The sequence below is a fragment of the Mustela putorius genome, unplaced genomic scaffold (assembly GCF_011764305.1).
Source record: "Mustela putorius furo isolate JIRA1106 unplaced genomic scaffold, ASM1176430v1.1 tig00000281_pilon_pilon_pilon, whole genome shotgun sequence".
Classification (NCBI taxonomy): domain Eukaryota; kingdom Metazoa; phylum Chordata; class Mammalia; order Carnivora; family Mustelidae; genus Mustela; species Mustela putorius.
Genome location: NW_025421343.1, coordinates 31,674,299 through 31,686,776, shown reverse-complemented (window position 1 = coordinate 31,686,776; position 12,478 = coordinate 31,674,299).

The following is a 12,478-nucleotide window of genomic DNA, read 5'->3' as shown; positions in this document are numbered from 1 at the left end:
CTGGGTTGCCTCTTCATTTACAGGGAAGAAATGAAAGCTACATCCTACGGGAATCACCCAACCCCCAGTGACTAATGAGTCATTAAAGGATCACGAAAGAAAGGATCCCCGAAGCCAAAGATCCTCGAAGGCACCCTCATATGAACCAGTGAAAATTGGAAAGGGTCAAAGTAAAGTTGTGAGAGTGGGCCATGAGGAAATCATAGCTTTGGCCATTTGCCCGATGATTCAACACGCTGGTCCTGCTGTTTCTGGACCCAGGAGATGGAGTCAGGGCAGCCCTTTGTAGCTACAAGACACTATCTCTCCCCATCATGGGTTTTTATATACTAACACTTATTATCAGTATGTAGATTACAGAGATGTTGAATCTTACGTAAGGAGGCTCCCTCATTTTGCCCTCACATTTCGTAAAATGTCTCTTATTCAATACACATGTTTTTAAAGCAGCATAAATCTGCCAACACTTGGCTAAGTAGGCCAGGGTAAGAAGGGTAAGCAAATATGATTCTAGAAGGCATTCCGGCCTACGTATAAATACACACAGATTTGGTGGCTGCTCTCTGAAGTCATGCTTATGGGAGAAGAAAACCTTTTCCAGTGTTGGGGTAAGGTACAAATGATACTTCTCTTAGATGACCCCAGGTATCTGTTGAAATTTATGCTAAGGGAGGGGTGGGAAGACCGCTAGAAAAACCGAAACAGTTGAGGGAAAAGTGAGGTTGATATAGAAGAACTTCCATCTTCTTTATGGTTTGGCCAAGACAGGCTCGTACCTAGAAACTGTCTCCTGGGCCCTGACAGTCAAAGAAAAAGAAAGGACAGTTGTCTATTCACAAAGGAAGCCGTGCTGATTTCCTCCTTGAAACGAACGCCTCCTCCCAGGAGAGCAGCTCCACTTGAAAAAAGTGAATGTTTCAGAACCAGTTTGATCCTTGGCCATTCCTGTACCTCTGAAAAAGATCTTGATGATTTAATTAAGCCCATAAATTCTTTTTATTGGAGAAAACTGCCAAAGGAAGCATTCCTCCATCCAGAACCTTTTCTGCCAGCACTAAATTAGTTTTCTTTAGATATTTTATTTTCATTGCCACAAGAGCTCTTAACAAGATTAAAGAAACCCAAAGCTCTGGCCTCATTCAACATGTTTTATTGTCTTTATCCAAGGCGCTAAGATGTGGAAGAACCCAGAGACACGAACCCTGCTCTCCCGGAGCTTTTTTTTTTTTTTTTTTTTTTTTTTTAAGATTTTATTTATACATTTTTGAGAGAGAGAGGGCACATATGAGAGCATGAGGAGTTGGGGCAGCTGGAGAAGCAGATCCCCGCTGAGCAGAGAGCCTGATGCGGGACTCAGTCTGGAGACTCCAGGTTCATGACCTGACCGGAAGGTAGAGACTTAACTGGCCACGCCACCCAGGCGCCCCCTGCCAGAGCTGATATTCACACTGGGGATTCAACTTCCATAGTTGCAGTCACAGTTGGACTAAGTGGTGTCGAGGAGAGTTAGAAGTTGCTTTGGGAGTGAAACCTCATCTGGTCAAGGAAGGTTTCCTCAAGGGAAGAAACGGCATTTGAGGTATGGTTTGTAGGATAAAGAGGAGGGAGCTCAGAGAAGGGCAGGGTGAGAATTCTGCCGAACTGCCCGTGGTAGAGACAGGAAAGAACCTCAGAGAGCTGCTTTTTTTTTTTTTTTTTTTTTTTTTTTTTTATTAACTAGTTTGAAATCTCATAAACATCTTATTAAAATTATGTCAGCTAGTCAACTGGAACGTAATTGAAACCAGCCTTTGGCTCCAGGAGAAACATGAACCAGGCTCTGGGACCCTCACAGGGAAACTGTGCCAGCCTGTAGCTAAGGTCTCTTCCATAACTAGCCCTGTCCAGCCAGAAGCACAGGCTTTTACATTATTTTCTGCCAGATGGGCCACAATACTCTGTTGTAGCATTCAGAGGAAACATTTGTGCTATAACCATTTCTAAGGTGCTTTTAGGCTCGTTGTCTCATTCATTCCCTGCAGTCCTTTGAGAGAGATGTTGTAAAGAGAAAACAAACTGAAAGCTTATGCCACAAACATGGTTTATCAGGGGAATTGGAACCTGAAGCCAAGTCTTCTGATTCCAAATTCTGGATTCCCCTTCCTGGACTACAGGCTAGAGGACTGCTTCAGAGTCTACAGGCGGTAATCTCACTGTGTGGCCTTAAGCAAGGCTTTCTTCTCTGAAATACCTTTTTTTTTTTTTTAAGATTTTCATTTTTTATTTGAGAGAGAACAAGCAAGGGAGAGGAGCAGAGGTAGAGACAGGAGCAGGCTGAGCAGAAGCCTGATGCGGGGTTCAATCCCAGGACCCTGAGATCATGACCTGAACCGAAGGCAGACGCTTTGCCGACTGAGCCACCCAGGCGCCTCTGAAATAACTTTTAATAAAAAACAGGCCTTGAAAACTGGGGTGGGGTGAGGTGGGAGCCGAAGGGCTGAGGAGAGAGAACCTGGCCCTTCGCCAGAGGCCGTCCGAGCCTGCCCTTCAGGGCCTAACTGGGGCTGAGCTTCGGCATCCTATCGGGAAGATGTCCCCCCACGGTCTGGGGAGAGGCATTAGAGGCATAATCTGAACAGGAACTGGGGAAGGGGCTCTGGGAAACTGCAGCGTCACTCCCTCAGCTTGAAAGAATTTTGGAAAATGTAGGCTCCTTATGCAGGAGGTATAAATGAGTGACCAAGGACCACTTTTGGGTGGCAGAGCCCTACAATTCCTCCTAGAAAATTTGGTTTCTTGGATCGGCTCATGGAGGCTCTGGCTCTGGACCCTTCTGCAAACAAAGAATCTTTTTGCTCTGCTGGAATTTGGCTCTGGTCTAATCATTTGTGTTTGTCTCAGAACTTTGGTCGTTTATGCAACCGGCAGAACCAATCAATGTCCACAGGTATCTGTAGCAAACCCGAGACATTGGCTTGAGAAAAGAACAAAAATGTTTACAGGAATAGTTTCTTTTCCTCCTTTTTTTTTCTGTAAAGTAAGTTAGCTTTTTTTTTTTTTTTTTTTTTAAGTAATCTCTATACCCAGCGTGGGGCTTGAACTCATGACCCCAAGATCAAGAACCACATGCTGTATCTACTGAGCCAGGCAGGCACACCATAAAGGAATCATTTCTATTCCTTCAGGTTTTCTTGCCACTCCAATGCCCACAGGTCCTAAGGTGCAGAATAAAAAAAAAAACCTGACACCAAGGTTTATATATTCCATTTCTGATGACCAGACCTGTTTCCCTATAGACAACCGTGATAGGCAGTTCTCTGGGAACTACAGAGATAGTTGCCTAAAGCTGATTCCTAATAATGGAGATTCTGCATCCATTAAAAAATACATCTCATTTCTACTCTGCCGGCGATGTTCTAGACTGACATTCTTGTGCCAATGTCTTCTTAGTTTGTACAGCACTTTCACATACCATATGTCTTGATCTTCAAAATCCTATGAAGCAATTAAAATCTGAAGCTCAGATTTATGGTCAGGTGGCTGGGAAGTTCTGGACACAAGAGTCAATCCTTGGGTTTTGTGATGAGACCTGCTATTCTTCCCACCGCACAATACAACTGTTAGAGACGACAGAACCTAGAGAGTGACACCTAAAAAGTGGGAATCCTGATGCGTTAACAATTGTTCTTAGAAGCTTGTAGGGGTTTCCATTTTGAAAATAAAACTGGGCTCTAATTTTGGGTTTGTTAAATTACCGAATTTTTTTTTTTTCATATTTTAAATTTGTGTGAGGGTGACCGTTCTCAAGCAAGTCCCTGTGCTCTTCCGGAGCAACTACGTCTTTTTCTTTGATCTCAGCACCACTTACGCTGATAGCGCATCTTAAATCCAGCCACCATCGCCCTCGAGATCCAGGCCTGAACTTCCCGCTGGCGAACATTACCACGTACATGGATCCCACCACCCCAGCCCAGCGCCTCAAAACTCAATCACACACCAAATCACTTCCCCACAAACACATTCTTGTGTCCCTTATCTGGATTCATTGCATCACCATCCTGTTAGTGGTCATTTTCAACAACTTCCTCCCACTCATCTCACCAAATCGCTAACAGTTGCCTTTGCAGTGTCATAACAGCTATCTTCTCCTTTCTAGCCTCCTTAATCACAGACTGAATTCATGACTTAATTATCTTTCTTTGGATGATTACAGTAACCACCTCCACGCCTTTTACCTTCAACTCTCACATGGTCTATCAGAGAAGTCTTTCTGAACACAACCTTCAGAGTCTTAATGACTCTTTCCTGCCTATAGTTGGTTTGAAATCAACCTGCCTTTAATTTATTTCTTTTTATTTTTTTTTAAGATTTTTATTTATTTATTTGACAGAGGGAGGACACAAGTAGGCAGAGAGGCAGGCAGAGAGAGAGGGGGAAGCAGGCTCCCCGCTGAGCAGAGAGCCCGATGCGGGGCTTGATCCCAGGACCCCAGGATCATGACCCAAGCCAAAGGCAGAGGCTTAACCCACTGAGCCACCCAGGCACCCCTCAACCTGCCTTTTAAGTTTCATTATGCTCTATGTCACACTGATCTGGTCTTCATCTTTGAATTGACAACATTTGTTCTCACTTAATTACCATATTCATCCCTTTTCCTCAGCCTTTAATGCTCCTCCTTTCTCCTCCCTCCTTGTCCCTTCAAATCTTCAATTCGGATCCTTTCTAAGACGCCCTCGCTGGCCCACACTTTTAAATTAACCCCTTTCTTCTCTACTGTCTTTCTGCAGTGTTTGGGTTTGCATTGGCAGTTGGTCATATGTAAATTGGTTTCTCTCCACCAAATTATAAGATTTTGATTTTTATTTTTAAATTGTAAGCTTTTCAAAGAGGAGGCTCGTTTTCTTTCCCTCCACCTCCCACCTCCGAGCCTTCCACATAGTAACCTCTAGACAGCTCACTGAAGAAATCGATTCAGAAGCAATATTTTAAATCAGGGAAAGGAGCTGACGGACAGAGCAGGCTCTGAGTTGTCGTTCTAGAGTACGGATTTTTGAGCTAAGGAAAAGTTGCAAAGTGTCCAAGAGTTCAAGATGAGGTCCCAATTCTACCCTGATGATTATTCCCTTTTTGTCATGAAATGTGAGCCCCACATATTTGGGGAATTGGAAGAACATCAGTAGTTACCTTTAATACTTCCACCTCTATGGTGTTTTTATAAGTTACTCAAAAGTAATACTTTTATCATGCTCTCAAGCTTTGTATTTATAGATGACATAACATGCTTCTATTAAACCCTTTACTTTTCTCAGAAATTAATTCCTCACTGAAAATCAGCTGATTGGTTAACTACAGTCTTAACTGAAAAAAATAGAAAAGGCAGATCAGGGGAGACAATCCCTTCCAGTTTTTTCTCCCCAAATGAGTACAGATCTCCCTTGACTATGATAGGGTTATGTCCCAATAAATCTGTTATAAGCTGAAAGTAACATTACTGGAAAATGCATTTAATACAGATAATCTGTTAAACATCCAAGCTTACCCTAGCCTACCTCAGGTGTGCTCAGAACACTTACATTAGCCTACAGCTGAGCACAATCATCTAGCGCAAAACCTATTTTATAATAAAATGTCAAGTATCTCATGTAATTTACTGACTACTGAAAGTGGAAAACAGAATGGTTGTATGGGTACAGAAGGGTGGTCGGTGTGCTGTCCATTCTCCTGATCGCATGGCTGACAGGTGTACGTTGCTGTCCAGCGTCACGTCACGAGAGAGTGTTGTACTTGCCTATCACGAGCCTGGGAAAATAACCGATTCAAAATTCAAAGTGCAGTTTCTACTGAGTGCATATTGCTTTTGCAGCATTATAAAGTTGAAGATTTTTAAGTCCAACTGTCGTTAATCCAACCATAATAAATCAGGGACTATCTGTTTGTAGAATGCCCTGCTATCTCTTTCACTTAGAATAGAAGAATCACTCTGAGAAGTGATTCATGGTAAAATTAAATACGAGTAAGAAGGCTCTTCGTGAAATAGCTTTTCAACTGGCCTTTAAAACCAGTGCCTCTGGAAGGCGAGTGACTTCATCAATTTGAAAAGCAGACAGATGGAACAGGTCGATGAACAGGAAGACCTTTCTTTAACAGAACAAATGTCTTACCTGGAATTCCTTTCCTCATACCCGAAGAGTCAGTCCTGCTCAGTTCTGCTTTGTTTTCAAATCTAAAGTAATTTATTATATACCTGCCTGTACTAAATTTTAGGCTGAATTCTTTTTTAACTTGCAAACTTCCACAAAATAATCATTAATTTTAAAATTAGCTTTCCACTTAATGTGTTGATGTTAGTAATTGCATTTTAAATGAGAATTAACTAGTAAGCTAGACTTTTAAAGTTCAACCAAAACCAGCTGGGAAAAAGGATCTACCATAGAACATACTTTATTTAAAGACTCATGAACATCTAAGCTTAGACTAAAATTTCATCCTACCTTCTCTTGAAAGTTTTTTCAAAGTCTTTTATTAAGGACATTTTCAAGTGCATATAAAGTAGAAAACATGGTGTAATGAACCCGTTCCAGGTTTTAAAATCTGTCTTTGATATGTGATTTTTATAACCCCAAATAAAGAGATGACTTCAGTCACTCTATCAATTTCCAGTTTAAAATGAAGCTGTGGTTAGCTTTGGGAACCTTCAGACTTAAGAGTTTGTTTTTTAAAGCATTGCATGATAACTACTTTAAAGAACTACTTTACTACTACTATTTACTACTTTAAATATTCTTTTAAGAATATTTTAAAAGATTTTTTTGGTTTTTAATTAACATATAATGTATTGTTAGCCCCAGGGGTACAGGTCTGTGAATTGCCAGGTTTACACACTTCCCAGCACTCATCATAGCACATACCTTCCCCAATGTCCATAACCCCATCACCCTCCTCCTCCCCCTTCCCCCAAGCAACCCTTAGTTTGTTCTGTGAGATTAAGAGTTTTTTATGGTTTGTCTCCCTCCTGATCCCATTTTGTTTCATTTATTCCTTTCCTACCCTCCAAGCCCCCCCCCCCACGTTGCCTCTCAAATTCTTCATATCAGGGAAATCATATGATAATTGTCTTTCTCTGATGGACTTATTTCACTCAGCATAATACCCTCTAGTTCCATCCACATCGTCGCAAATGGCAAGATTTCATTTCTTCTGATGGCTGCATAGTATTCCATTGTATACATATATACCACATCTTTATCCATTCATCTGTGGATAGACATCTAGGTTCTTTCCATAGTTTGGCTATTGTGGACATTGCTGCTATGAACATTTGGGTGCACGTGTCCCTTCGGATCACTACATTTGTATCTTTAGGGTAAATACCCAGTAGTGCGATTGCTGGGTCATAGGGTAGCTCTATTTTCAACTTTTTGAGGAACCTCCATGCTGTTTTCCAGAGTGGCTGCACCAACTTGCATTCCCACCAACAGTGTAGGAGGGCTCCCCTTTCTCCGCATCCTCGCCAGCCTCTGTCATTCCCTAACTTGTCAATTTTAGCCAAAGAATGAATATTTTAAAGAAGTTGTAATATATATTTTCAGTCAATAGATATTAATTTCTTGCCTACCATTGACTATTTGTCAATTACTATTCCAGGCACTGGCGCTACATTAATGAGGAAGATAAAAATCCCTGTTCTCACGGAGCTTGCATTCTAATAAAGGTTGGTTGACAAATGAGCAAAATACACAGTGTGTCAGGTGCTAAGTGCTGTGAAAAAAATTAAGTAGGGAAGGAAGAGCAGAGAGTGTTTCTGGAAGAGAGTGGTGACCATTTAAAACGGGAAGGACAGAACAGGTCTTCAGAGAAGGTAATGTTTGAGTGGACCTAAGAAGGTGAGAGAGTGAGCCATGGGAATCGGGAGAAAAAGCTCTCTAAGAGAGTTGTGAAGTCTTCAGGCTAGAGCAGAATGAATGAGAATAGCCGAAGATGAAGTCAAACAGGTAGCAAGGGCCAGTATAGTGAAGGGTCTTGTAGACCAATGCAAGAACTTTGGCTTTTGTTCTGACATGGGGAGCCATTGGAGCATCTTAAGCAAAGGAGTGATGTGATCTTACTTGGGTTTTTAAAGAATCGCTTGGGATTTTGTGTTGAGAATAGTTGTAAAGAAAGCAACTACAGGAACAAGTAGACCTGTAGGAGGCTACTGCAATAGTCCAGGCAAGAGATGATGACTTGGACCAGGATCATAGCAGTGGAAATCGGGGGAGGTGGTCAGATTCCAGATGTATTTTGAAAGTAGGAACAACAACATTTGCAGACATTATTAGATGTGGAGTGTGAGGGAAGAATCAAAAGAAACTCCAAGGTTTTTGGCCTGAGCCAAACTGGAAGGATGGGACTTCCATCAACAGAGATGGGGAAAAGAAGTAGGTTTAATCAGTTTTCTGTCATGATCAGTTTGATATTCCTGTTAGACGTACTGGAGGCAGAGATATCAAATCAGCTGTTGGATATAGATGGGTTTAAAATTTAGGGGGTAGTTGGAGCTGCAGACACAAATTTGGAAGTTGTTGGCTTATATTAAAACCAGGAGGCTAAAAGATGAATGGAACCCAGCTCTTTCTCTCTTTTTTTTCTAAAGATTTTATTTATTTATCTATTTATTTATTTAAGAGAGTGCACAGGCACACACAAGTACACACAAGCAGGGGAGGGACGGAAGGAGAGGGGTAGAGAGGGAAGCAGACTCCCAACTGAGTGGGGAACCCAACACGGGGCTTGATCCCAGGACCTTGGGATCATGACCTGAGCCAAAGGCAGACGCTTAATTGACTGAGATGCTTAATTGACTGACCCAGGCGCCCTGGAACCCAGGTCTCTTAACTAGGCCACTTCTCTCACATTACATAATCATTCTGAAGTAAGGTTTATAGAGGAACTAGATGGTTCAGTATCTGAAGTCTTGCAATGCGATTTCACACAGTAACAATAGAGAAAAACTACATGATTATCTCAGCAAATGCAGAAAATGTACTTGCTCTTTAAAAAAAAAAAAATCCCATAAATGACTTTTTTTTAATTAGCAGGCCTGTGGCAGAGGGGAATCTTCCTTGATCTGATATAAAGTATTTGCTGAGACTCTCAACAAATAATGTACCAAACAGCGAAGGTTTAAAAAATTCCCATTATGTTCAACAGCAAGTCAAGGGTAGGAGTTCACACTGCCATTCCTGGGCTACAGGTCCTCACCCGTGGGAGGACCAGTTAGACGTCTCCATAAGGCAATAAGATGAGACAAAAAAGTAAGCAAGCATCATGATTGCATTGAAAGAGACAAAATTGTCTATGTGATGATAGTTCTATAGCATATGCTTAGAAGGTATTTTTTAAATAAATCCTTAAATTTGAGTTGATTGTTTAAATAATTCTTGTCAGGAATTATTCACAGGTGAGGTAAAATTACGTAGCGATTAGGTAGCAAAGTTCAGCCTGAACCAGGTCTTCTGAGGTAGTCACTTGCCTGGCCTTTGTCATTTGTACCATAAGGAAGTAAGATCCTGTTTCTTATAGTTCAATTTTCATTTTGCAGCTACGTCGTCACAGTCATGCCTTGATATTTCCACGAGTCTCCTTACTGATGCCCCAAAGTTTCTCTCCACTCATAGCAAATACATCCTGTACATGTTGTCAGATCAGTCTTCCTCTTGGATCATTGGCACTTCTCCGGAGTTCCTTACATCTAATGCTGGGGAGGAGGCGGAATCCTTATGTCCACTTATGCCTTTATTGAGTGAATTAAGGAACATAGAGCTCCTGGTTCCTTCAGCCCTTACTCTTCCTTGTGTGGGTTGAATGAATAACCCACTTGCTAGATGATTGCCTGTGGTCCATGTTTCTCAATTGGGTGGAACTAATCTCTCGAAGTTTAATAGATTGAATGTGGGGGATTTGTTCTCTTCGTACTCTGCAACTTCAGTGAAACCTCCTCTGTCTGCTTGCTTTCCTTAGGACGGGAAATTATCAAGCCCATTTAGGCTATCAGATAAAGCTGTATCTTCTCACCCATTGATAATAGAAGTGACATTTTGTTTCTCCATCCATTTTTTAATCATTTTTATCAAGAATCTATGTTCAGAACTTGGGTGCTACCTATTCGGCCCTTGCAAAACCCCCACAGCTAAAAGCCAGACCTAGGCCAGCATTTAAGACCTACCAAACCTGGATCTTGAAGTAGAGGAGAAATTGGGTTTGTTGTGTTAAGCTTAACATCAGACAGCAGCTAAAACTGCCGAGGGCTGTGGTTCTCAGCCATGTCTCCATACTGATACCTTCCCGCCAGGGACTGTGGTTCGCTATTGCCAAGATTCTCAACCAAGAAGCAGGGCACACTCCCAGGATGGCATCTCAGAATCCATGGGGGAAGATGTATGCTGATTAAATGACAATAAAACGTGATTTTAAATACCCCTCCAGGGGAGCCCTCTGCATCCTGCCAGCCCCACGAGAAGCCATGGCTGAGGCACGGGTTCTCAGTGCTACCAGCTCAGAAACTCGATTTTGTCAGCTCATCCAGTGATAATTGGACTCTAGGGTATTGAGTCACACAACTCACAGTCACAGGAGGCTGATTTATAATCCGGAATGTCAATTAACCAATTTAAAATGGAAGATACAGCTTCCCAGCACTTGAACTACTCATGACCCCTTTTCAAACCCCTTTCTAGTAGCTAGGTGGCTGAAACCCAAATTAGTAGCCAACTAGGGGAGGTTACGAGAAAATGAGACTGACAAAAGACCTGGTTTTCAGTTCCAGATCTGCCACTGACTTTGACCGCAGGCAAGTCAAAGCCTTTTTGTATCTGCAAACTTGAGACATGGTGGCCTGCATTGCACGCAACTGCCAGGATTGATTTGCACTTAGCAAAGTCTTTTGTTAATTACAAAACATTTTTCACATATAAGAAACTTACCAAAGCATAGGATATTCTTTTCAAGGATATATCACCTATCTGGGACCTCCAGTACAATCTTTGCTTTTTTGGAGAATACATCACTTTTTTTTTTTTTTTTTTGTAAACTTGATATGCAAGGCCAGTTACACTGTACTTGGTGCTAGAGTCTTGCTCTTCGTCTCAGTCCTTTCTGAAGGCACGTTGTACACCACCATAATGGGTTGGTTCTAAATCACACATATTTATTCTTCATCTTTTCAGCCAGCTTCCTCCAGGGTCCAGGCTGCTTCTAGACAGCACCAGTTTCCAGTTCAGTAGGTCTGGGGTAAGACCTGAGAATTTGCATTTCTAACAAGTACCCAAGTGAGGCTGACCCAGGGACCACACTTCAAAAAACACTGATCTAGTTCAAATGACAATGGTCTGAGCTGATGCTCATAAGATGTGCTACTTCCCTGGTACTAGCTTGCATTCACTCGAGATCAACCGTGGATACCTCTCCTCTCCCCTCTTGGGTACAAGTTTATGCTATTTGTCCTCAGATCTCGGCTTTAGGGATTTGTCTAAGCTGTTCTCTCTCAGCTCTATTGACTTCTCTCTCTCCCTCCTCTCTCTCTCTCTCTCTCTCTCTCAGCTTTATCACTATGTCTTGCAGCAGAATTCAGAATTTTGAAAAAAAGTTTTTTAAGATATGGTGTCATTTAGAAACATTTTCCTAATAGCAGCAACTGGATGGCATCCCTCTCAAGCAGAAAACAGGCTTACTTGACTGAAAGCTTGACTGAAAGCTCTTCAAGGACTGTGTCTTATCTTTTTATGCGTAGGTTCTAGCAACAAGTGCCCAGGCACTGTTCTAAGGGGACCTGTTTGTACTAACACACTTAATCCGCATAGCACTCCCATAAATTCCTATTGTACAGATGAAGGAACTGGGGGTCAGGGAAGATGACTGACTTTTCTGAATTCACACAGCTTGAAGGAATGAGAGCCAGGATTTGGACTCAGGCCATAGGACACCAGAGTATGAGGCCTTCACCACCATGCTGTGCCATATAATACAGTGCTTGGGAAGTCTGTTCTGTGTTACGAAAGGCTGCATGTCCCTCCCGCTTCATAGAAGAAAATGAAGTCAACAAGGATGGTCAACTGCAACTTTCTCCCTTCCCTGGTTTATAGACTCGTGTCTATGTTTGCGTCTCCCCACTTCTTTCCTCCAGTCTCAGAGTTTTCTCTCTCTGCTCAAGGCCGGTCCTTCCTTATGTCCTGGACCCCACCTCTTCCCCCTTTTTCTGGACTTCCTTTATCAGTTATTCCTTTTAGGAACTTCGATTTCTCTTCTCCCCAGCCTCCCTCTCCTCATCCATAAACTTGCTTAGACATCTAAGAAAAGTCCCCCTGTGGGACCCAGAATTCATCTTTCTGGCCCCCATTTGGTCATTACGACTTCCCATCTGAACTTCTTAAAGGAACAGTCCCCACCTCTTACCTCCTCTCCCATTCTGGTCTCAATAGACGACAGTCGGATTCCCACCCCATGGCCTCCCTCACCTGCTTCC